Source organism: Canis aureus, chromosome 9 (genome assembly GCF_053574225.1).
Source record: "Canis aureus isolate CA01 chromosome 9, VMU_Caureus_v.1.0, whole genome shotgun sequence".
NCBI lineage: Eukaryota > Metazoa > Chordata > Mammalia > Carnivora > Canidae > Canis > Canis aureus.
The window spans coordinates 15,585,566-15,608,584 of NC_135619.1; the positions used below are offsets into that span (position 1 = coordinate 15,585,566).

The 23,019-nt window shown below is 38.0% G+C and overlaps 1 protein-coding gene and 1 long non-coding RNA gene across 9 annotated transcripts in view; one reads left to right on the top strand and one right to left on the bottom strand.

Annotated features, from left to right (window-relative positions):
- Nucleotides 1-23,019, top strand: part of NPAS3 (neuronal PAS domain protein 3) — an 839,196-nt gene that overhangs the window by 346,699 nt on the left and 469,478 nt on the right. The gene's annotated exons all lie outside the window — the stretch shown is intronic.
- LOC144320047 (uncharacterized) overlaps nucleotides 4,240-23,019 on the bottom strand; it is a 40,593-nt gene continuing 21,813 nt past the window's right edge. For both annotated transcript variants that reach the window (XR_013385635.1, XR_013385636.1), the window contains one exon: nucleotides 4,240-4,954. This is a non-coding gene — a long non-coding RNA (uncharacterized LOC144320047). The remainder of the gene's footprint in view (nucleotides 4,955-23,019) is intronic.

Below are 23,019 nucleotides of genomic sequence, written 5' to 3' on the forward strand. Positions count from 1 at the left end.
GAAAGAGTTGAGAAATAGATGCACCAAATAGATGTATGAAAAGTACTTGAGTTATACTCTTCAGGTTAACATTCTGACAAAGTGTTCATCTATGGATAGCTGGCATTTTTCTTCACGTCCTTGGTAAACACTACTAACTGTAAAGTGGTTTTTTAGATGGATCATTAAAGATTATAAAGGAAAACATACTGAAAGGGGGAAAAAAAAACAACAACAAACTTCGATGAGCCAGCTATCACACTGGGGAGACGTTTGGTGGGAAATTAACTGACTCCACTAGAAGAGATTTAGATTAAGCCATGGAGTAGCCAATAGCAACTGGAGCCTACTTGTATTGAGATGTTTATTTAAACAAAGAAATCATCAAACAATAGTTTGAAGGAAGTTTTTTTTTCCCCTTTCTCTTTTTTATATTTTCTGAAAAAGGAACAGAGAGGCAGGAGAGGTTTGTCCCTCCATGTCACGGTTCACCTGCCCTGGAGGTGGAGGGTGGGGAGTCTTGCAGTCTGCTCACTCAACTGTATTTGACTAGGGCCGTCAGCCCCTCAGCTTTCACAAGCATTGAATATGTCAAAAAATCTTTCAAAGAAAGTGTAAATTTTAACTGGGCTGTTTCTGGTTCATATTTAATGCTGTTTAAAAAGCCACAAGCATGTTGATGTCCAAGAGACTCTCGCATGTGTGCTGTGCAGCTCTGCTGAGGTGTGGTAAGTGTGTGATTCCAAGCAATTAGGATAAGAGACAGTTGGTATAGGTAATTTCTAAATACCTAAGAAGGTTGCAGTATTTTTGTTGAGCAGCCTGAAATTAACCCTTTTCTTCAAATAGGCGGGCTGTACCTAGAGTATGATTTTTCTCTGTGTGTTCCACTTTAAAGGAGTGTCTCTTCTTGCAAGTCTAACCACTGATTTCCTTAAGAAGATTCTTATTTATTGCTTATTTTTTAAAATGGACTGCAAGATGCTTTATAAGAACCAATTACTATGATCAACATGGTGATGATTATTTTCTATGAGTCTGCCTTCCTCTGGCATGTTAAAAAGCTACTGCTCAGCTAACTATGGAGCTGGGAGAAACTGTCTTATTTCCTTTACAAGAATCCCTTGCCCTAGAGGGAGGTTGTCTTTAGCACCCACATCTGCAGCTGGAATGTGATGGATAGGTAGTACATGGAGAGTCATTGCCTTCAGATTCATTGGTATGATCCCGTTTGTTTTGTTTTTACTACTATAAGAATAAAGAAAGAAATGTAGTCATAAATATATGGAAATGTGTCCTTTGGGTGCTTGAACTTATTTTCTCAAGCTCACATGTAGAGAATAAAGGGGGCAATATCCATATGTGCACATCTCACCCCTAATTGGAATTTAGAGATGTTCACTGACTTTTTTAGAGGGTAGCCTGTGGATGTCTGAAAAAGTGGACCCGGTCTCTCTCTCTCTCTCAGCTATCAGCTTCAAACTGTATAATGCATAGCATCTTAAAAAGTGTAGCTTGAAGGAGAGCTGTTTATCCTTGGCACCAAATTTCCCTGCATCATGTATTTCCAGAAAATTACTGGGGGATTTCCTGTGAAGAAAGAGGGGATGGGGGTGGAGAATTGATAAAAAATGAGTAAAGAGGAAGACAGACCCTCACACATTGAAGAACAGATTCTGTAGTCGTGGGAGCTGGCAGACATGTTCCGTGCTTTTCACAGTCAACATTCAAACAGATTATCAGATGGCATATTTCACCCTGTTGTTACTTTAAATGAAGTGACCATGAAATCAACAAATCTGCTGTCAGGTGCCTGTCACTGAGATAGTTCTTCCTGTCACACAATGCCTCACATAGCAGGTAATGTGTTTTTAAGAATCAGTCCTGTGTCACCTCATCAAGTCCTTGTTAAAAAGATGAAATAAGACGGATGGTGTTGTCTACCATGGAGTTGACTGAAATTCAGTAGAATGAAATGTACAGTCTACAAAGAAATGCTTCAAAGAGAGCCACCAGGGTATAAGAAAGGATAGGTATCTTGTCCTACTTTCTTAGGGCTTCTGCTTGTGTCCTTAGGATCACTATGCACTTTGTCTTTTTCATTAAATTCTAGTCTACAAATCAGTTAAATCACGTTTTGAACTCCGTGATGAGGGCTGGGTCGATTTAGGTTTACATCATCTAGCATATGATTTTGCAGAACACTAACACAAAACTGACTTAGGATCTCTGAGATGCACTTGCTTTCTTTCCTACAAGAGACAGATGAATTTACTGAGCTGTAAGGGATATCTCAGAATGTATTTGTTGAGTTCTCTTAATACATTTGAGTATACTTTTTGGATTTTTGTCATTGCCCTATTTTAGGTATTCTTTGACAAGATGCTCTTGGTATTTTGAAATAATGGTAGAAAAAAAAGAAAAAATCAGAAATACAAATCATGTACCTACTAAAAATCATATAGATAGTGTAGTAAGCATGTACATCTCAGTTTGTGTGTTGATTATGGTTTCTATTCATAAACTTTATTTATAAAAGAACACATTTTATGGAAGCACCTCCAAGGCTCAGTTGGTTAAGTGTTGACTGGGTTTTGGCTCAGGTCATGATCTCAGCATCCTGGGATTGAGCCCCTTGTAAGGCTTTGCACTTAGTGCAGAGTCTGCTCAGTCCCTCTGCTTCCCCATCTGCTACTCTCCTCACTTGTGCTCTCTCTCTCTCTCTCTCAAATCAATAAATTAAAATTTGTAAAAAGTATTAAAAGAATACATTTTATGTGGAAGTTCAGTCTGGTATATTAGTGGTCATAAGTATGATTTCTCTTTGTAAAGCACCAGTACTAGGTACACACCAGGTACAACCCTGAATCTACATTGCCTACAACTTCAGATTGGAATCTAGATGCCATGAAGCAATAGATCTTTTTAATACTACCAAGTTTGTATCATCTGATTCAGTTCATACATCTGATAGATACAGTTCAGCAGCAAATCTTATTATAACATCAAAGTCAAAATACCAGGATGCGGATTAAAATACAAGGGCCTTTTTATTCATGCATGTGTGCATCCATTCCCTCCATCTGACTCTTACAGCAATTATTATAGAGCCATAACATATTTGAACGTTAAAAAGAATGAAAATCAATATCTGCTTTCCAGGAATTGAACCTGGTGGTGGAGACACACAAATGATTCTTAATACCCATGGGTAAGTGCTAAGGGTGTGACTTGATCTGAGAGAGACAGGGAAGACTTCACAAACAAGGTAACATCTGAGGTGGATCCTGGAGGATGAATAGGAGTTCATCAGGGAAAAGGTAAAAGAAGGATACACATCCCAAAACATCGAGGGGTAAAAGGGCATGATGTGTCTTAGGAAAGATTGCGCAATTTGGTTGGGCTATAACACAAGGAAGATTATGCTCTAGGGACTTCATTTTGAATGGTTTAGAGGTAGAGACTGCCTTAGAGCACCACTAATGCATTTGGTATGTCGAAATACAGCAGTCAGAACTGTGGTCGCATTTCATCATGGGTGATATTATGGGTGAGTATTGAGCTGTTAACAAATCAGCCAAAGTCCTTTTCAGAAAAGAACAGTTCTAAGAAAAGTGCTGTAGTTATTATTTATTATTAATTTAGGCAATTATTTTTATTTCCCATTTCTATTTTGTATGTTTAGCCTTGGTCCTTTTTCTTAGTTCTCTCTAGATGCCCATAGATGGGTTTCTAGATGTTCTTCCCCCAGGTTGCATCTGTAATGAGACTTGCAGTTTTCTTCACACTTCCTTACAGCTTGGTTGATAAAAATCCCAATTGTGTGTGTGTGTATGTATATGTGTGTATGAAACATTCAGCTAGATAATGACACCTGTAGGCTTAGAAAAACCAAGTGATATATTTTGTTTTTTCTAAACTGCTGCATTCCAATTACTATTTGGATTAAAACTCCACTGGATTAACATGGAGTTGGCATTTTTACTGGTTACAGATCTTGACCATAGAAATATCATTGTACTTTTAGATTACCTGATCATATCTTTAGTATTATTTTTGATAAGTATTACACATTATGAAACAGGTTGACTGGAACATTTTTCTTATGTTATGATTATTCATCTTCCAACCTTTGAAGCAAAATTCTGTACTTGAGTGTTTGGGGGATAATTAGTATGTTAGATGTGGAGAGGACAAGTGAAACACAATCAAATGGAAAACAAAAATCTTAGAGACATATACACACAACTTTTGGGGGATAGGAGAATCCATTCACAATTTTATTAACTCCTAGACATTTGAGTTTATTATTTCCTATTATTGGTCATTATATATAGGATTGTGGTGGTTGGTCCTTTAATTACAGCATGCATTTAGAACATTTTAGTATCTTAATGTGTTTATTGGGAATTGTGGAACTTGCTTTCCTGTCCTGAAATGAGCTCATGAAAATGCATGAATGCTCTTGTCATTCGAGATGGCAGGGGGTGTTTTTGGCAGTACAATAAGTTTTTCCCTATAAAGAATAGCTAGGATGTAGCAGTGAAGTGTCGGAATGCATGGAGATCAGATTAAATGTATTTGAATTAGTATCTCTATGGGTTTTATATCTCAAAGTCAAAATAGTCATTCTCATCAGATAAAAATATTCTTGACTGGAGAAACTCTGATCCAGAAACAATCTATCATTTGAATCCCCTGATTGTAATATGAATGGATATTCAAGTTCTAACACACTGAGAGTTAATGCTGTATCCCAGTGGTTTATTGAATCACAGTGCCATCTAAAGCGATCCTCTAAGAGCAAAACCAGTCAGAATAAGTATTTAGATACCATCTGCCAGTGCACCTCGCTGTAGCACAATTCCCAATGGTGGAATTTGTAAATGCAATGTCTGTCCCGTTGCTCATCCAGGCAGTGTTAGTTACTGAAGTACAGAAGTCCTTGCTATAAGGTGCTCTCATCTATAAGGTCCTGTGAATATAGAATGACAATAGTGTTACAAGAAAAATTCAGCGTATATGCGTGCCATCAGTTGCTGTAACTTCAGTGGGTATTTATAGCTAAGGGGGCAATGTTAATTACTCGTTGTGATCCCTGTCATTACTTACTTTTAGTTATCAGAACTTTCCACTTGAATCACTTCACCATGTTACACTTTGGGGATTATTCCTTGAGTAAGTACTAAATGGTTACTAAAGATATCATGCCAGGGAGTCATGCCCTCTTTTGGTTTTGGAAAATAGGAGTCTCTATAATTGTAGTATGAGACTTCTATTTAAGTGTTCCTTTAGGTCATATTTGCAATTTTTTTTAGCATTGTTTCTCCTTTACCTTTCAAACATTACCGATAATTTGTTGAACTCTACTCTAAGTCAGCAGAAGCAGTGTTTCCAATATATATAGCCTGAAGTACTGCATTTTTCTTGTTGTTGATTTATGTTATTTGACTGTTGCCTGCTTTTTTTTGTTCCCCTTGGGTTTTAAAATATTACATATGGCATTTTTTTTTTACTGAACCTAGTAAGCCACTTTATAAATAAATGTCTGACTATAGATTCCTAGGTGACAATAGATAAAATCTTAGGTAAATTCAAATAATATGTCCAAACATGCAATGTAAAGTCAGTGAAAATCAAATAAACAGTATGTCCATATTGATATTAAACCATGGTTTTAAATAACAGATTTCCAAAATTTTCTAATTATTACTGTTACTTTGGCAGAGTGGAAATACGTTTTTTGAATCACACAGAGCAGAGTTAAAATATTAGCTCCCATTTATTTTTACTCAGTATGTGATCTTGAGCAGCTTACCTGAACTCTTTGACCATTAATTATCTCCTCTAAGAAATGATGAGTCAGAGGTAAGATATATGAAGTATTGGATACATAGTAAGAACCTATATATGGTAGTAGTGCTGTTTTTTTTAAAGATTTTTTATTCATGAGAGATACAGAAAGAGAGAGAGGTAAAGACAGAGGCAGAGGGAGAAACAGACTCCATGCAGGGAGCCTGATGCGGAACTGGGATCCTGGGACCACAGGATCACACCCTGAGCCAACGGCAGATGCTCCACCACTGAGCCACCCAGGCGTCCCCAGTAGTGCTGGTTTTTATTTAAAATCAGCCCTTTCTACTGGCTCCTGAATGCATGTACAAAACATACTCTGATTGGGTGATAGAATGGCATCCATGTATAGAAAATTATTTATATACATAGTGAATAGTTAAGTCTCCAACAGGATACAAAACATATTGGATTCTTGTAATACCTGGACCTCCAGTGCTAACACAATTTAAATGACAAGGAAACTTTACTGTTTAATTTTTAGCAAAATTTGTCCTGGTTTGCTCATAAACTCAAGAATTTGTGGCAAAAGGAGGCCTTCTTAAAAACAACAAAAATCTCAGTGCATTAATTTTAATCATATGGCTTTTGTTGGTAAATATTTGTTGAAGACTAATTAAAAATAGAAACCACAATCCATGCCTTTATCAGCTTGATAACCTGTTAGCAGAGAACAATACTTAGTGAAAGGGCTAAATAACAAATCGACAGTGTAAAATGGTAAGATAACATGACAAAAAACATATGTAAATACTAAAGGGATATGGAGGGGATCCCTGGGTGGGTCAGTGGTTTAGCGCCTGCCTTTGGCCCAGGGCGTAGTCCTGGAGTCCTGGGATCGAGTCCCACGTCGGGCTCCCGGCATGGAGCCTGCTTCTCCCTCTGCCCGTGTCTCTGCCTCTCTCTGTGTGTCTCTTGTGAATGAATAATAAAATATTTTTAAAAATAATCTTAAAAAAATAAAAATAAAAGGATATGGAGAGATATAAGAGTGCATAGTAGGTTAAAATTGGGATACTTCATGGAGGAAAAAATTGGAATTATTGGCAGACAGGAAAGGAATAGGAAAGCTATAAAAGAGCACGTTGGTGGCTTTTCTTGAGGAGCCAAGAAACAATTACCCACCCGGAATTTATGAGAATTAAGTCAATTTAAGAAATATGAAAATATACATGAAGAATCTTTGTTTACTAGTTACAATTTTATTCCAAGAGTTGATATGAAATAGCTTTTTTTTTAAGATTTGATTTATTTATTCATGAGAGAGAGAGAGAGAGAGGCAGAGACACAGGCAGAGGAGAAGTAGGCTCCATGCAGGGAGCCTGATGCGGGACTTGGTTCCAGGACTCCAGGATCACACCCTAGGCTGAAGGCAGGCACTAAACTGCCAAGCCACCCAGGGATCCCCCGATATGAACTAGTTCTTGAGAATTATGTAGGTCCTGATTGCATTGTCTATGTACCAAAGTTGAGGATGGAGTCATTGACAAGTTGTGGGGAATGTTAGATGGTGAGTAGGTGAGACAGTAAAAATAAAATTAGGCTTGTATGTTTTAAGTGAGGAATTTTTGCATGAAAACAGAGGAATTATGGTCTGACAGTGGTGGAATGCTAAGCTACCTTTATTTCTAAGCAGTTGTGTACATGCACTTGTTTGTGTGTGTGTATGTGTGTTGTTGCTGTTGTTGGGAAGGGAGTAGCAAGAGAGATAAGTAGCTTCCTTTGACAAAAATTTTAAGGAAAGCAGAGTTTTGCAGGGGAGCCTGGAAGAGCCAGGCTTCAGTTAGAGCAAGTAGTAAGATATATATTCCAAGAGAAGTTTGAGGATGGAGTTTATATATAGTAGAATACATGTTACTGGGAAAAGCCAGTGACAGGTGAGGTGGGGTGGGGACAGTGAGAGTAACCAGAGAGACTTGCACTTTGAATCTTGTAACCAGAGAGTAACCAGAGAGACTTGCACTTTGAATCTTGTTGAGAATTCTGGAAGTGAAAGTTGTACATGGGATTTATCAGATTCAAGATCCCCGGTTATGACCTAGAGCTGTTTTGGTGCCAGACAGACCTGGCTAAAGATCCCAGTTGCTGATAGTCCTTGGTTTATTCACTTAATAACCTCAATGTGGATCACCGGTATCATAGATAAGTTAAAATTGTGACTTTATTTTGTAGTTTTGAAGAGCACATTCATGTGAGAAATGGTCTTTTATACATTAAAGCTTAAATTTTTCTCTAGTCTTTTAAGTAGAATTAGTGATTCCCAGAATCATCTACAAGAAAGGAGCTCACTGAGCATTTCTGCTAATATATGTTACTTTAATTGCAAAATTGTGCCTCCCATCTTAGCTCAGCAATTCAAAGTTTGCATAAGAGGTTTGAAATGAATGAAGTCAATAGATTTTTTTTCATGCACAGGTTTATATATTGAGTTCAATTCTAAAATATATATCACCCTGCAAGTGGAAAATGTATTGATCTATAGTAGATGGATTTCTATCTCTAGTGTTACCCGAGTTTGTGCAAAGCAGATCACATAAGGGCTAGCGTGGTTTTGTGACATCCTGCAGACTCAGAGAGGCTCCAGCCCTGCAGAATCATGAACTCATATGACAACTCTTGTGATACTACTTTTAAGTCCTGAAGAATTTCCCATTTGGAAATGGGAATTTCGATTACTTTGCACAGCTATATAGCTGCAGTGTTAACTAATAAAGTAAATTCAATCCATTTCACATCAGACAAGCCCTTGTTGCATTGTTTCTCATCTGGGCTGTTAAATGTCATGAAGAGAGACACATCTAATCTTGAACTATCACTAGAAAAAAGTTGCGGGCTCTCTTGTGCATGCTTTAGCAGAAAGAAAGCATGTCGTGTACTCTGAGAGCTGGAAGGGATGTTAGAGGTCAATTGCTTGCTCTCTAATCTAAAACCAGAGTCCCCTCCTCAGTCCCCACAGGAGTGAGCCAGGAGGGGAGGTATTGACTTAGTCTGAGAAAGAGCCGTCATAGCAAGACCTCAGAACAGGAAAGGACTGAGCTGTGATGTGGTTATTCAAGCAAAGTCGAGGAAATAAGTAGACAAGGAAGTTCGATCAGATCGCTTCCTTCTAAAGTTCTTTCTAAAATTCTGTAAAAGCATCCTCCTTCAAGTTTGACTGGATTTCAGCTACTATTGAGGAGTAAAGGGTAGGGGAAAGAGGATGATGTTCCTCTTGCTGGAGGATTTAAGCACAACAAAGTTATATTGGGGGAAAAAATGATACTAAAGACCCTAGCTTTCCCTTTTAACAAGATCTAAAAATGATGAGTGAGGAGCATAGTAAATGCCTATTTGGTGCTATAATGATAAAACAACACCAGTTTGCCCTATGGCAGAACTAGCTCATCACAGCAGCTTCCATGTTCTGAGAACATGCACCCTCTCTTAGGTAGGCCCTGTGTTGAGTGCTTTTGCTGTGCTACTTGCTTAGAACACATCTGTCTCTATAAGGTAGGCACCCTTATTCTCCCATTTCATAGATTTAACAAGGCTAAACAGGTTTTTTAAAGTCATATCACCAGCGAATGGAAGGGCTAGAATGCATATTCGGGGTGCCAGCTAACACGTAGTGTAATTTGCAACTTTAACCAATAAAAGAAAAAAACTTACACAACAGAATACCCTCACTCTTCAGTCACACATTTTGAAATATTCAGGAGTAATAGGTCTTAGCATATGAGCCAGCAATACCACTTCTGAGTATATAAATGAAAGAATTGAAAGCAGGGTCTCAAAGAGATATTTATACACTCATGTTCACAGGAGCATTATTCACAATAGCCAAAAGGTGAAAGCCCCCCACGTGTCTGTTGACAGATGAATGGAGCAACAAAATGCGGTATGTATATACAAGGGAATACTATTTAGCCTTAAAATGAAGGCAGTATTGTCACACGCTGAGGCTCCATAGGAGTAAGAACCTGCTGACCCAGAGTGTACAAAGTGGAGGAATTCAACCCTATGTCAGCTTCATGCTTCCCTCTTTAACTTGGTGCTTCACGTGGAAAATAAAAGAAAATAAGCCTCATCAATTTCCGAGTTCTTTCGAGTGGTACAGCCATACAGATCAGATAGTACAGAGGGAATGCATTATAAGATGAAGCCCTGCCTCTTTTCTGTTCTATATCATTAATATGCAGCCTCCACTCTGAGATCCCTGGGAATATCATTCAGTGTCTCATTTCCATGCCTTGACTAAGGCCTGCATATGCCCCGTACCACCCTCATGCTCAGATGGGGTTCACCTCTCAGCATCCAGCTGTGTTACCTCTTTGCAAAGCATACCTCTCCCAGGCCTGCCTTCCTGTGCATCTCCAGCACACAGTGTAAAACCCTGTAATATAGTCGTTTTCAGCTAGAAGCAATTTGGCCCCCAAGAGACATATAGCAACGTCTGAAGGCATTTTGGGTTGTCACAGCTGGCTAATAGGTAGAGGCCAGGGATGCTGTTAAACATCCTATTATACACAGGATCCCCACTACCCCCCAGCCCTCCTCCACACACATACACAACAGGGAATTATCCCAAAATGTCAATAGTGCCAAGGTTGAGAAACCACATAGAGCATTTGTCACATTTACTTGTTAGTTGTATACATGTATACATGTCTGCTTCTCCTGGTAAATTAGGAACCTTCTGTGAATGTTTTTTTCATTTTTGTATCTTGAGTGCATACCTCATCATAGGCATTTAGTGAATGTTTCCTGACAATGAATCAAAACCAGAACATGACCAATGCCTCATGCGAAGTAGAACTAGAGCGTGATGGAGTTTAAGGAAAAGAGAGATTGCTTCCAACTTTGGCTTATCAGTCAAGAAGGACTTTGCAGAGGAGGTGGGGTTGCAGCAGCCATTAAAAGAAGGGTAGAATGTTGAGGGGCAGAAGAGCACTTTGGGAAAGGGAGCAGTGTGAATAGCATTTGGGGAGGAAAAAAGGCCAACTGTGTGCTTGGGTAGGAGAGCTGTCCAATATGGCTGGAGCATGGCATGCGTAAGGAAAGAGTCAGACATACACCTGGGCATTTTGACTTGGAATGACTACCTAGATAGGGTACACTTCAATGATCAGTGAGGAAATTTAGAAGTTTTCCTCTGGGATAGGGGTCAGGGTTGTTGTTAGGAAGACTGCTTTGGTAACAGGATATCAAAGAGACAAATACAGACTAGCTGGGCAGTCCTTGCTCGTTCAAGTAAGAGTATCTCCTCAGAGAAAATGCCATTGAAGGCAAAAAGGAGAATGTGGATGCAGATAGGATTTGGCTCCCCAGACAAATGGCAAGCTAGGTGAGAACAGAAACTGTGATGTCTACATCCGTGTCACCCGAGGCACTTCACATGATGGAGGGAAACATGTAGACTACACGTTGAATACATGCATAAGGCAGATGTCATCTAGTGAGACTGATTTCCATATATAATTGGGGAAACTAATCTCATTTCTTCTTGGAAAACAAAGCATATTCTTTGTTGATTGATTAGTGTTTTGTTAATTGGTTGATCAGTGGTGAGATAGGTGGTCGGAAACAAACTTCCAATAGGATAAGGAGACCACAGCGTGGAAGATTGAATCAAGAAAGGCTAGAATGTCCTCTAGCTTCTCCAGCTGGTGCCTCCATGCCAAATGTTTTCCTTGTCCCTGCAAACTGCAGAGAATGTCACCTCTCAGAGTGATGCGAAGCACCACACTAAGATGAATTTCTTTAACCTTCGTGTATTTATTTTGTTATCAGGGTTTTGCACACCTCCCCTAGGGTGGAAGAGGTAATTAAATTTTAGTATAAAAGACTTCCTACTAGACATCAGGCTTCATGGGGGAATAAAAGTAAATAATAGATAGCAAGGAATATCAACCAGTGATTAGAGCCCATCCTGCTTAATTAGTTCAAAATAACTTCAAGGCAAGATTGTGGAGATTGGTAGATACTCTAGAGTTGACCAATAGGATGGAATTCAAAACAGGATGGAATGTATCCTCAAGAGATGGTGTGGGCTGGGAAATAATGGGAAGTAGAGTGTTCTGAGTTTGTTGGCTTTTTTAGCAACTCCCGAGGCAACCTGGATGAGGCATGCCTTTATTCAGGTTCTTTGGGCTCATTATGAATAAGAGTAGAACAATGTGGTCTTTATACTCTCCTTGAGGAAATTTGAGGGTTAATATAATTTATATCCATAGGTATAATAGCACAGCAGAAAGAGATCATGGTTTTTGAAGCCATACCACCTAGGTTTGACTCTTAGCTTCAACAGTTCCTAGCTGGGTGACCTTGAACAGATGACTTGGCAGTTTTCTGCCTCAGGTTCTCAGGTGTCAAATGGAGATGATTGTCCCAACCTCTATGTGTATGGTGATGAATTAATACATGTAAAACTCTTTTTTAGAAAGATTATTTGTCTATTTGAGAGAGTGTGCATGTGAGTACTGTGGGGGAGGGGCAGAGCTTCTCAGAGAGAACCTCAAGCAGACTCCCTGCTGAGCATGGAGCCCAACAGGGGGCTCGACTCTACAATGCCAAAATCATGAGCCAAAATCAAGAGCCAGATGCCCAACTGAATGAGCCACCCAGTGTATAAAACTATTGAAAGACAGCCAAGCAAAAAGAAGGTGCTCAATGATAGTAAGTCCTTCATATTAATCCCTATTACTATTATTATTCTATTATTTCTTTAGGTGGATATGTTATACATGAGTCAGTATATTGATAGTACTGTCTGATAACTGAAATGTCCAAGACCCCAGTAAAACTCAGCATGGCTACCAATCTCACAATCAAAGATTATATAAGTATACCTTGAAAAATAGGTTTTATACAGGTAAGAGGGAGCAGGTGTTCAATAGGTGGCTGACAAACCTATGAGAGTGGAGAATGAGCCAGTTGGGTTTTATGAGAGAGAAAGAAGCCTCGTGTTGGCAGAGATGGGGCTGCTTTGCTGAGCTGTAGAAAATACAAGACTTCTGAGCATAAGGACTTTGTGCTTGGATAGGGCTCCTAAATATAGTGCCATGGTCATGGTAGACACTTGGCAAAAGGTATATTGATTAAATGACCAAGAATAATGAAAATTACTGGAGTGATAATATCAAGATGCTGTTTGATGAACTACAATGCCTATGGGATCTGATGGTCTGAAATGTTTCTGGCTCCCATAAGCAACATCATTGCCCTCTGGTTAAATGCATCTGCTGAAGTTGATGCAGTCATGGTAATGGATCCATAATGGTTGGCTTTATTTTTTTAATCTATAAACATGCTGCCAAGTTATTTGCTTGGAATTCAGTCTGTCTTTTGTGTTCTCGAGGAGCAAGTATGTCCCTGTTAACAGTATCGTATAACTGTGTGGATGACTATGCTGTGTGTATATGTATATAGCCTTAAAGAAGGCTGTTTGTCATTATGGCTTTCTTATCTTTGCCCTTTGGCTAAACACTTAGCCTTTTATTCTTATTCCCATAGGCCTGTGCTCTCCGCCTGTGTTTATCTAATCCCAAACTGAAAGTTCCTATGATAGGTGAAAGTGAAAAACATAAACCTGGAATGACTGGGTAGTGGTGAAATTTCAAGTTGTACAAGAGATATTTTTGAGTAGGACATCCCCAGGCAGCGTTCTGTTCTGACCATGGACATAAAGGTACTTTCTGCCTATTTATATATATGACCCATTTGATAAAAATCGTAGTAGTTTTTCTGACGTAACTTGAACTAGAAGCTCTGCCTACAAATCAGAGTGTTGCTTACTTTCTATTGGATACTATCACTTCTCTTTACTAAAATTTAGCTTCTCAAAGACAAGGGCCATGTCTGAATCATCTGTGTTTGCCTGGCTTATAATAGCACCTGGCACAGAGAGCTGCTTAATAATTACTTGTTGATGGAATGCTTTCATAATGCAGCAGGCTCTCCAAGGCTGTTAACCTGAAGATCTCTCCTGGATCTGTCTTTTTAAACAGCCTAATGACCTAGGAACTAGTGTCTCATTTATCTACCTATTCCATTCACACCCTTGGTGCCTCCTCTTCCAGTTTTGCAGAGTATTCATTGATATTTTCGGAGAAAAGAAGAAACAAATAAGTTCGTAATGAAAATAACTCCTTTCCTCCATATTGGGAAAGGTGATTTGTTGTTCCATATAAAGAATGTCAAACAAGTAGCAGAGGGAAATCTTTGCTGAAAGACTCAGATCAATCCCAAACAAGTTTTCCCCTCTTGTGTCAGCAAAATGCCTTGTTGAGTAAATAGTTGTGAAACTGACAAACGCATGGAAGATGGTAATACTTAGTATGTTTTGCTCCTTAGTGAGTTTCAGTGGGGCATTAATATATGAGGACTTATGTAAATGTGGGCACTTAAGATCAGAGGAGAGGAAGTGGGGGCAAAGGCCTCTTAGGATTGCAAGCATCACTGGCTGTATCACTCTTCACTATCATTTCGAAAGCATAGGAACAACCATGGGGAGAAAAGTTGACCACTCAGTTCACATTAAGAATCGATGCTGTATAAATCGGGGAGACAAAAGGCTTATGCAGTTATTTAGTAAAACTTTAAAAAGCTGTGGCTTAATAAATTATTCCAGTATAAATTATTCTGCTACTTCTAAAGGCAGGCAGGTAACAAGTTCTCTCCTTTCTATGTAAACCTAGTATTCAATCCTGATTTAATATTCCCACTCTGTTTTTGTAATTAAAACATCATTTATACTGAGAATAATTAAGACAACTGTACATTTGATTTTAAAATCAGTTTTGAGTATTGTGCCTTGTCAAGCTACAAGAATGGTTCCTGCAGCTTTTACAACGTAGCATTAAGAAGCAGACAGTGACCGCAGGCACCTGAGTGGAAGGTTTGACAGTTTGATAAATTAGGAATGACACTTGCCAAAATGGCTGTCCTTCCTGCAGTCTGCCAGTGGAGCATTTGCACACTGTTAATTGAATTGGCAATTTGTGTAACAGTGCCTGCCCCTGAGCTTTCGTAACGCCGGATCTGCCATTTAACTCTGATAATCCAGGACTTGGGAATAAGGACGAAAAGCTTCACATGATATTACTGCAGATTTAAAATGACAGTTGGGGACCTTGTTGCCAATTTCCCATTAAATGAGAAATAATTAACAATAGCAATAACAAAGTCTTATAAAGCTGGAAAGTTAAATTGACTTTTCAGCACTAGTATCGTACAAAATTGCTTCTAGTGTGATTATCGGATTGCCCTTTCAAGATTATGTACCCTAAGTAGTATCATATGATGAACCAAACATGGGATGTTTTGCCAGCCAACCTGTTTTATTACTGTGAAAATCTTCTGATCATCTACAGGGATTGTATTGTCATTAAGAATTTGTTTTATGCTCTAAGATTTCATAGAGATAGAGACCTTAATGAAATGATAGAGTTTCTTATTTCCTGATTTTTGCTAGTAATTTAATTATGGCTGTAACACAGTGTTGAACTACAGCTAGATAATGCCAATTATAAGTTTTGTAGTGTAGTATATGTGGCTTTTTTGGGTATCCTTCCTTGATGCTTCCTAGAGTTTTGAGAACTTCTGAATATTTGTATGTGTATGTTTGCTACCATCATATTTGGAATAGTGGTTTTGAACAGTACAGATTCTTGGTATAAGAGTCTTGAAGAAAATTATAAAATGTCAAGTTTCCATGATTCCCACAGCCATGGTTGTAACTCTTCAGACTGTTAATGTTTTCTTAGTTCTGAAGTTCAGAGTCTTTTGGGCATGGTGTTGAGTTGGATATGTTAGCTAGGAAAGGGATAGTATTTACCTGCTACTCTCTGGATGGTTATAACCAATGTGTGCAGCCAGCATCTGTGGTGAAATATTTTGCCTCCTGGGGCATCTGGGTGGCTCAGTTGGTTAAGCTGCTGACTCTCAGTTTCTGCTCAGGTTATGATCTCAGGATCTTGGGATCAAGCCCCCTTATTGGGCTCTGCACTGAGTGGGGAGCCTGTTTGCACTTTTCTCTCTATCCCTCTGCCCCTCCCCCTACTCATGCTCTCTCCTCAAATAAATAAATAAATAAATAAATAAATAAATAAATAAATCTTCAAAAATATATTTTGTCTGTCTCTTTGACAGTATTGGTACTTGGATAGTGGCTAGGTAAGGTGTGCACATCTGATCAGCTAGAAGGGTTTGAGGAACTCATTTGATGGCAAAATATTACCTCTTTCAAAGATTTAAAAAGTTTTTTTTTTTATTATAGACTCCCACCTCACAAGTGTAGTTATATTGGTATCCATTAAAGTATTTACTCAAGAAGAGACAAGAGTTTCCTTAGATATTCAAGAATAGAATGGAGCCTTCTGTTCTCTTACTGTGGTTAGAAAATAAGATGGTCTTTCCTCTGTTTTTTTTTTTTTTTGAACTTGCTTTTTTTGATGAATGAGTACATTTCATTAATTTAATGTGGTGACAGTATGCATGAATGGCAATCTCCAGATAGAGTGGGAATTGAGGGACTGCCATGCCAGCTAGAGATCAGGGCTTTTCTAGAGGTTCTGTTTGAAGCTGGAAACTATGATGATTGCAAAGGGAAAAAGCAGGGAGGCAAAATATTATGAGCATTAACAATTAGGGCTCAGAAGGGAAGTGGAAGTCAGCAAAGGAAACCATAAATGCTGAAGAGAATAGGGGAGAGAATCCGAGGTATCAAGTTCAGGGGTGGATGTGAACTTGAAAACAACGAGTTCTGTATGTGGACTCAGAATACCTGGATGTCTTTATACCTCAACTCTATAAGATTTGGCAAATCAGGAGATCTTTTGTTGCCATCTCTTCATTGAGAAATGGGAATAAATATATGCCTATTTTTACCTCATGAGAGTTTGTGTTTGTGTGTATGTAAAAATTAAGTGGATTATTATAAGGGAAAACATTTTACAAATTATAGAACACTATATGAAAATTTAAGCTGTTAACATTAGTAACAACACAGTAACAGTGCAATTTTCAAAGAGGTGTTCAAAACTTTCCAAAGCCACAGAACTGGATAAGAAAATGAAGAGGAGGGGTGCACGGTAGACAATGGAAAGCCTGTTCCCTGGAACCACCGTGGAGAGTTCATTTTCAGTCCAGTGGTTGAGAACAGATGATGCAGGGACCAGAGCTTTACAGAGAAGCTGAGCCTATAAAGAAATGTGGGTAGTGGGTGTGAATGTCAAGGTGGTGGTGGATGCTGCCTGTTATCGCCAGAATGATGGGATGTGTGTGCAAAGGCCTGATGAGTGTTAGAGAATAAGAGAGGAATTCGGCATGAAAATTGCTGCATTTCCGCAATTTGAAATGTCTCTGAAATTGAAAATGAGTCTTGTAATTGATGTATATATTTAGTATGATGGTTTTTCCTTTTTTTTTTTCCAGGAGAGTAGAAAGTAAAATGATGACATATTTAAAAATTGATGGTGTTTTAGGATTGTTGCAATTTGACAAAATGTTAATATGGATATAGCTTGCTAATGGCCAGTTTTTGCATATTTAATTATCAAAATATTTGAAAGCCTTCTGTACCTTTCTTTATCCAAAGTTAGGATGTTATTTCATTCATCATTTCTTGAATGCGTGTCATATTAAGAGCTTTACCATATAACACTAGACACTGTGTAAAGAATTGGATGTACATGATGCAATTTAATTCTCAAAATAACACCAGGAGCTGTGATTGTTTTTAGGCCCCCATGTTATATAGGAGGCTCGAAGATTATGTCACTTAAACTCCTGGCTTGGTACAAAGCCAGATGCTGGGTTAGATGCTGTGGAGAAAACAAAGGGACACACAGAGTGGCCCATTCCTTTGCCGAAGGTGGTATACAGTATTCAGAAAACAGGCAAGGAAAGACACGCTGTTGTATCGTAAATGCCACAGCAGAGGCACAAGCAGGCTGAGTCCATGAACAAGAGGCATTTCTAACTAGAAAATAAGGAGAAGTTTTTTTATAGGGTAAAATTTAAACAAGTAGACACAGGCAGAAAAAACCAGGTGGGTAAAAGAAATGGAAGCATCAAAAACCATGTGTATGAACTCCTTAATACAGCAAGTTACCATTGTTGGCCGGACAGGGAGCATTCCGGAAGAGGAATAGTGGGAGATAAAGGCAAAATAATTGGTGCATTTCAAAAGGATACCACCCAGTGTTTTGTTGGTGTAATTAAGGCTTCCCTAGTACTTGGTTTTCTTTTTCTTTTTTTTTCCCCTGCCAGTTATTTTGGTTTTGTGTCTCTAACCACTTGAGAAAACCATCTCTGGTATTATAGTAGGTTTTTCTAGTTTGTTCTTGGTTATTTCATGCTTTCAAAATGCTCTAGAGTTCTTTTGTCCCTAGAAAAGATCATGATGGATATTATTTTATATAGTTTAATCATCATGAAACATTTACGTAAAAATGTTCAATGGGACATGAAAAGTTCACTTTAAATTTCATGGAAAGAAATATCCTGATTGTTACAAGTGATGCTGAACTATCATACAATGATGAAAAATGCTTGGGATAAAATTACCTGAGCAGAGGTCTACAAAAAAGTGGACAAGGTTCTTCTCATCTTTAGATCTTCTTTTATGACCATCACTATTGCTGGGCAATTTTTTGGATAATGTGTATCTTTTCTCTTTATTTCTACACTTTCTTATGTAGGCTCTGTATATGTAGCTGCATATTCTTGTTTATCTTATTCTTTAAAAATACATTTTCATTTATTAGTCTTCCCTATTTTTCTCTATTTATGCTTATAAAATAATGGTAACTTTATTTGCTTCCTTTGTTGCTTTGGGTCTTCTCACTTGTGCTTTTCCTAGATTTTTTCTTATTTTTAGCTTTCAAGCTTCCTGACATCTGCATTTAAAGGTATATGTTTACCTCTAAGTACTGCTTTAGCTATGTCCCACAAATTTTGGTATGAATGTTTTCAGCATTATTCCACTCAAACCTTTTAAAATATCTTTTCTGATTTTTATTAACTCAGTAGACTTTTTTAGTAGTATGTTATTTAGTTCCCAAACATGTAAGGATTTTTTCCACTGTCTTCTTGGCATTAATTTTATTCTTTATTTACATACTCCTTATCTCTCAAAGAGTGCCTTCAAAACTCCCTAAGCTGATAGCTCATGTATGAGTGCTATTTGCCTTAAGAATTGGACACATGCCATGGATACTGCTGGCATGTGCTATGTGACAAGACGTGTTCACTAAGCTTTTATTCTGGAGTAGGGCAAAGGGAGCAGGCAGTCAACAAGCAAATGCACTAACGACATGGGATAGTAGTAAATTACTATGAAGAAATGAAGCAGGATGATGTTATAGAGATAACCTGGTAGGGGCAGGTGTGCTACTTTTGTTTGGGTGCCCAAGGAAGGCTGCCCTGGGTTGGCATTGGGTTGAGACCTGGGTGATCAGAAGCAGCCAGCCACATCAAGTCTGTAAACAAAACAGTCCAGAGGAAGTAAACACAAAATTAAGATGGGAAGTAACTTGGCATCTTATAGGAACAGACATCTGAATAAAGAAAACCAGTGGAGCTTGGGTGTATAAAATGGAGAGTTTCAGGCAGGCAGGGACATGGTCCTACAGACCTTCTAGGACATTGTGAGAGATGGATTCTAATCTAAGCATTTTGGGAAGCCATTGGATAGTTCTAAACAGGGAATAATATTAGTAAGCCTTTTGCCTACACTTGTTTTGAAGATTAGTATGAGGCAATGTGTGTGAGTGTGTGTTTGTGTGAGAGAGAGAGAGTGAAAGAGTCAGACAGACACTTAAAAGGAAGCCTGGAACATAGTAAGCTTTACATTAGCTTGTGATGCTGTTAGATGACAGTGAGCAATCATGTCTCATTCCTTGTAACTACTTTGGCATGTATTTGGCAATATAAATGTTTAATTGAATAAATACAAACGGCATGGATATGCTAACTTTACTCCCACTCTTTTAAATTTGTTGGTTTTTAAAATCATTTGTTAATTCTCTGAGTTAATGATCATCAGATTCATTTTAGTATGCCTCCTGTGTGACCCTGGGCAAGTCACTTTTACATAGATGTTATAAGGATTAAATGAGATGATGTCAAGCAGCAGGTATAATGATAGGCATATAAGATGCACACAGGGGTGGCTATTTTAATGACCTAATTATAGTTTAGTACATTCTATTTAGGTTCAAAATTCCTCCATTTTGTGATTTAATTACTTGGAAGGATAATTCCTTTCACTGTATGTTAAATACCTGAAAGTAATAAGACTTAAAAATAAGACTATGAACCACTTTTTTGTCTTCATAGATGCACTTTTCGTTATTAGACATCTCATATTCTACAGACCTTCTCTGAAGCAGACAAATAAATTGATAGTCACTTAACATTCAATTTGAAGGGTCAGGGAGTAGAATTTTATGGAAAAGGTTATGCAGAGTCTGTTTTTCCTGGATTTATTTGTTTGTGAGGACAAAGAGAGAAGCTTGCAATTTATATTTCTATTGAGCAATGAATGACCTAGCTATAAAGAGATATTTTACTTATTTATGAAGAATAATTAATTATTTGCTGGCATGGAGGAAGAAAGCATTCTAATGAAGGCATACATTTTAAAGCTTGAGGTGGAGGAGAGAGAACAAAAGTTGCCAAAATTTAAACTATTTACATTTAGATGATTTAGTATGAAGGAGATAAAACATCCCTCAAACTGGGACAGTACTAAGGGTAGCAGTGAGTTGCAATTTATAATAACATTTTATGTGCTGCATCGTAACTCTTGAAATTCAAGCTTCTAAATCAGGAATCATCTTATCAGGGTAAGATCTCATCAGTAACCAGACACTTTTAAGGCTATAAAGTTGTTCATAATTTATACATATGAATATAGTACATGTACAAGAAAACTTCAGCTATCTGAAATTTAAAGGAAATTATTTTGGATAAATGAGGGCCTGTTCTTTAATCACCAAACTTTTTCTTTTTTATTTAAATCATTTTGGAAAGACTTTTTTGTGTGGAAGATAATTGAGCCTTTTCTTTATGACTTAGGAGCATCATTATGTATGCATTTCATTACCATGAAAATAATATGGTGTGATGTCCTCAGGGACCATTGGACGATGAGAACTGCTTTGACTGTATACCAAATTGGCCCAGATTATAGTGCATTTTGAGGATTTTTTTTCCTGTTGTTTATCCCCCCTCTTCTCCCCCCTATTCTTCCCTTAGTGTCAGCCATAACTCTTCTCTGCCATTAGCATTTCTGGATCTCCCTTTTAATTTGCTGCTTCAGATATGCTTTTAGCTTGAACACCTAAGTTTGTTGGAATTACATATTAAACTAAGCGTGAAAAAAATCTGATAGAGGACAAAAAGGCTCCCTGTGAATAAAGTCATTGGACTTTGTTATATCTCTTTTGACTCTTCAGAGGCATTTTTCACAGTTGATCTCATTTGCATTTTGGATGAATAAACTATCTTTATGGAAGGTACAGAGGCACTCTCTGGAATATCTAGATATGTGTGCGCATGTGCAATATAAGCAGTTCTCTAGCTTTGCAATATATTTATGTCTCTTCTCTGCCCTGTAATACTACTGCCTCAAAAAGAAATGCTCTTCCCAAAGATGATTTTAGAGACCCAGGGAAAAAAATCCTACCACTTCTCCAATCTTTGCAGCTCTTGTTCCTGAAAATATTTTAGCCTATGTTTGATGCACTGAGTATGTAAATGAAATCTTTGATGGGTCTGCAGAAATCTTTGAAGAAACAACCCCGTCCTCCCAATTTTAAGTAATTAAAGCTAGATGCTCCAAAATTGAAACTCAGAAAATTATTGTAGTGGTAAAATGCCCAAACTGATTTTATTTCTTTTCCAACTAAATTTCTTAGCGTGGTTCAGCTGCTTGGCTTGACCCCCTGGCTAAAAAAAGTTTACCAGCATCTCTCCATAACGATACTTATCTTTACAAAGATAAATATGGCCATATTTCTCAAAAATTCAGATTAAGAATGTAGGTTACTGCGATTTATGAAGACTATTTTTCTTTTCAAATATTTGATCAGTATCATGGAATGTAGTTAGACACCTTGGAAAGCCATTAAATAGAAATACATCATGATTCTTAAGGGATGAAGGGAAACTCAGAGAGGAGAGTATGCGTGAGATGATTCACCCATGTACCCAACTGACCATTTGGGGCCAAGGAGGCTGATTTTTATGTTTTAAAATTAATCCAACCTAGATTAACCATGTCACGTTCCCTTAACCACAGGCGTATGAATCTCAGGGTAGACAGCTGTTTGGATGTCCCACACTGGGACTGCTGCCCTCAACAAACGCTTCTGATTCTCCTACATGGTCACTTGGCAGCATCCATGTGCACCCATATGGCTGGATGGCATCGTGCCTATTTACAAGCCAGTCAAATTGTTTCACTAAGACCCAGGTGCCAAGCATACATGGGTTTGGTCTGACTGCCTACTGAACTCTGTAGCTTCTTTCTCAGAAACAAATCTTTTCTCACTAATGACCTCCAAATTTGTAGCTATATTCTTAGGGGCATTTTGTTTCTCTCTCTACCATTTGGACATTTTCTCTGTCTGTAAAGATAACAAAGGAAAGAAGAATGCTATCTCCTGCAATTACTAAGCAGATGGACACAAAACAGTGAAATACACGTTTGGGCTGTCACCTGTGGTCTTAGTATCACCCAATTCCCAGATCCTTTATGGTCCTGCTTGAAGACTGAATGGAGAGCATTGGTATGCATTCCATGGCACTGACACTGGTCATTTAGCTTTTCTTTTTAAATGATTTCACTAAATTAGGAGCCGGAGTTTTCACATAAGGAAACGATGACAGGAAATTATACATTTGTCCTGGAATTAGAGAACAGATATTTAACATTTTCCTATTTTTCTTTTGCTCTTTCTATATAGTTGATTTTTTAACTCCGGTATACTACTTGAGTTTATAAAACATTTTGACCTATGTTGTTTTATTTAGTCCTCATGTAAACTTTATGACGTAGGTAGGTCAAGTATTATCATTAACTTTATTTTACAAATATGGGAAGAGAGGCTAAGAGCAGTATTGTGAATTACCCAAGGCAGTCCAACAAATTTAAGTGGCAGAGCCAAAACTCAAACCCAGACTGTTTTCCTGGGAGTCCAT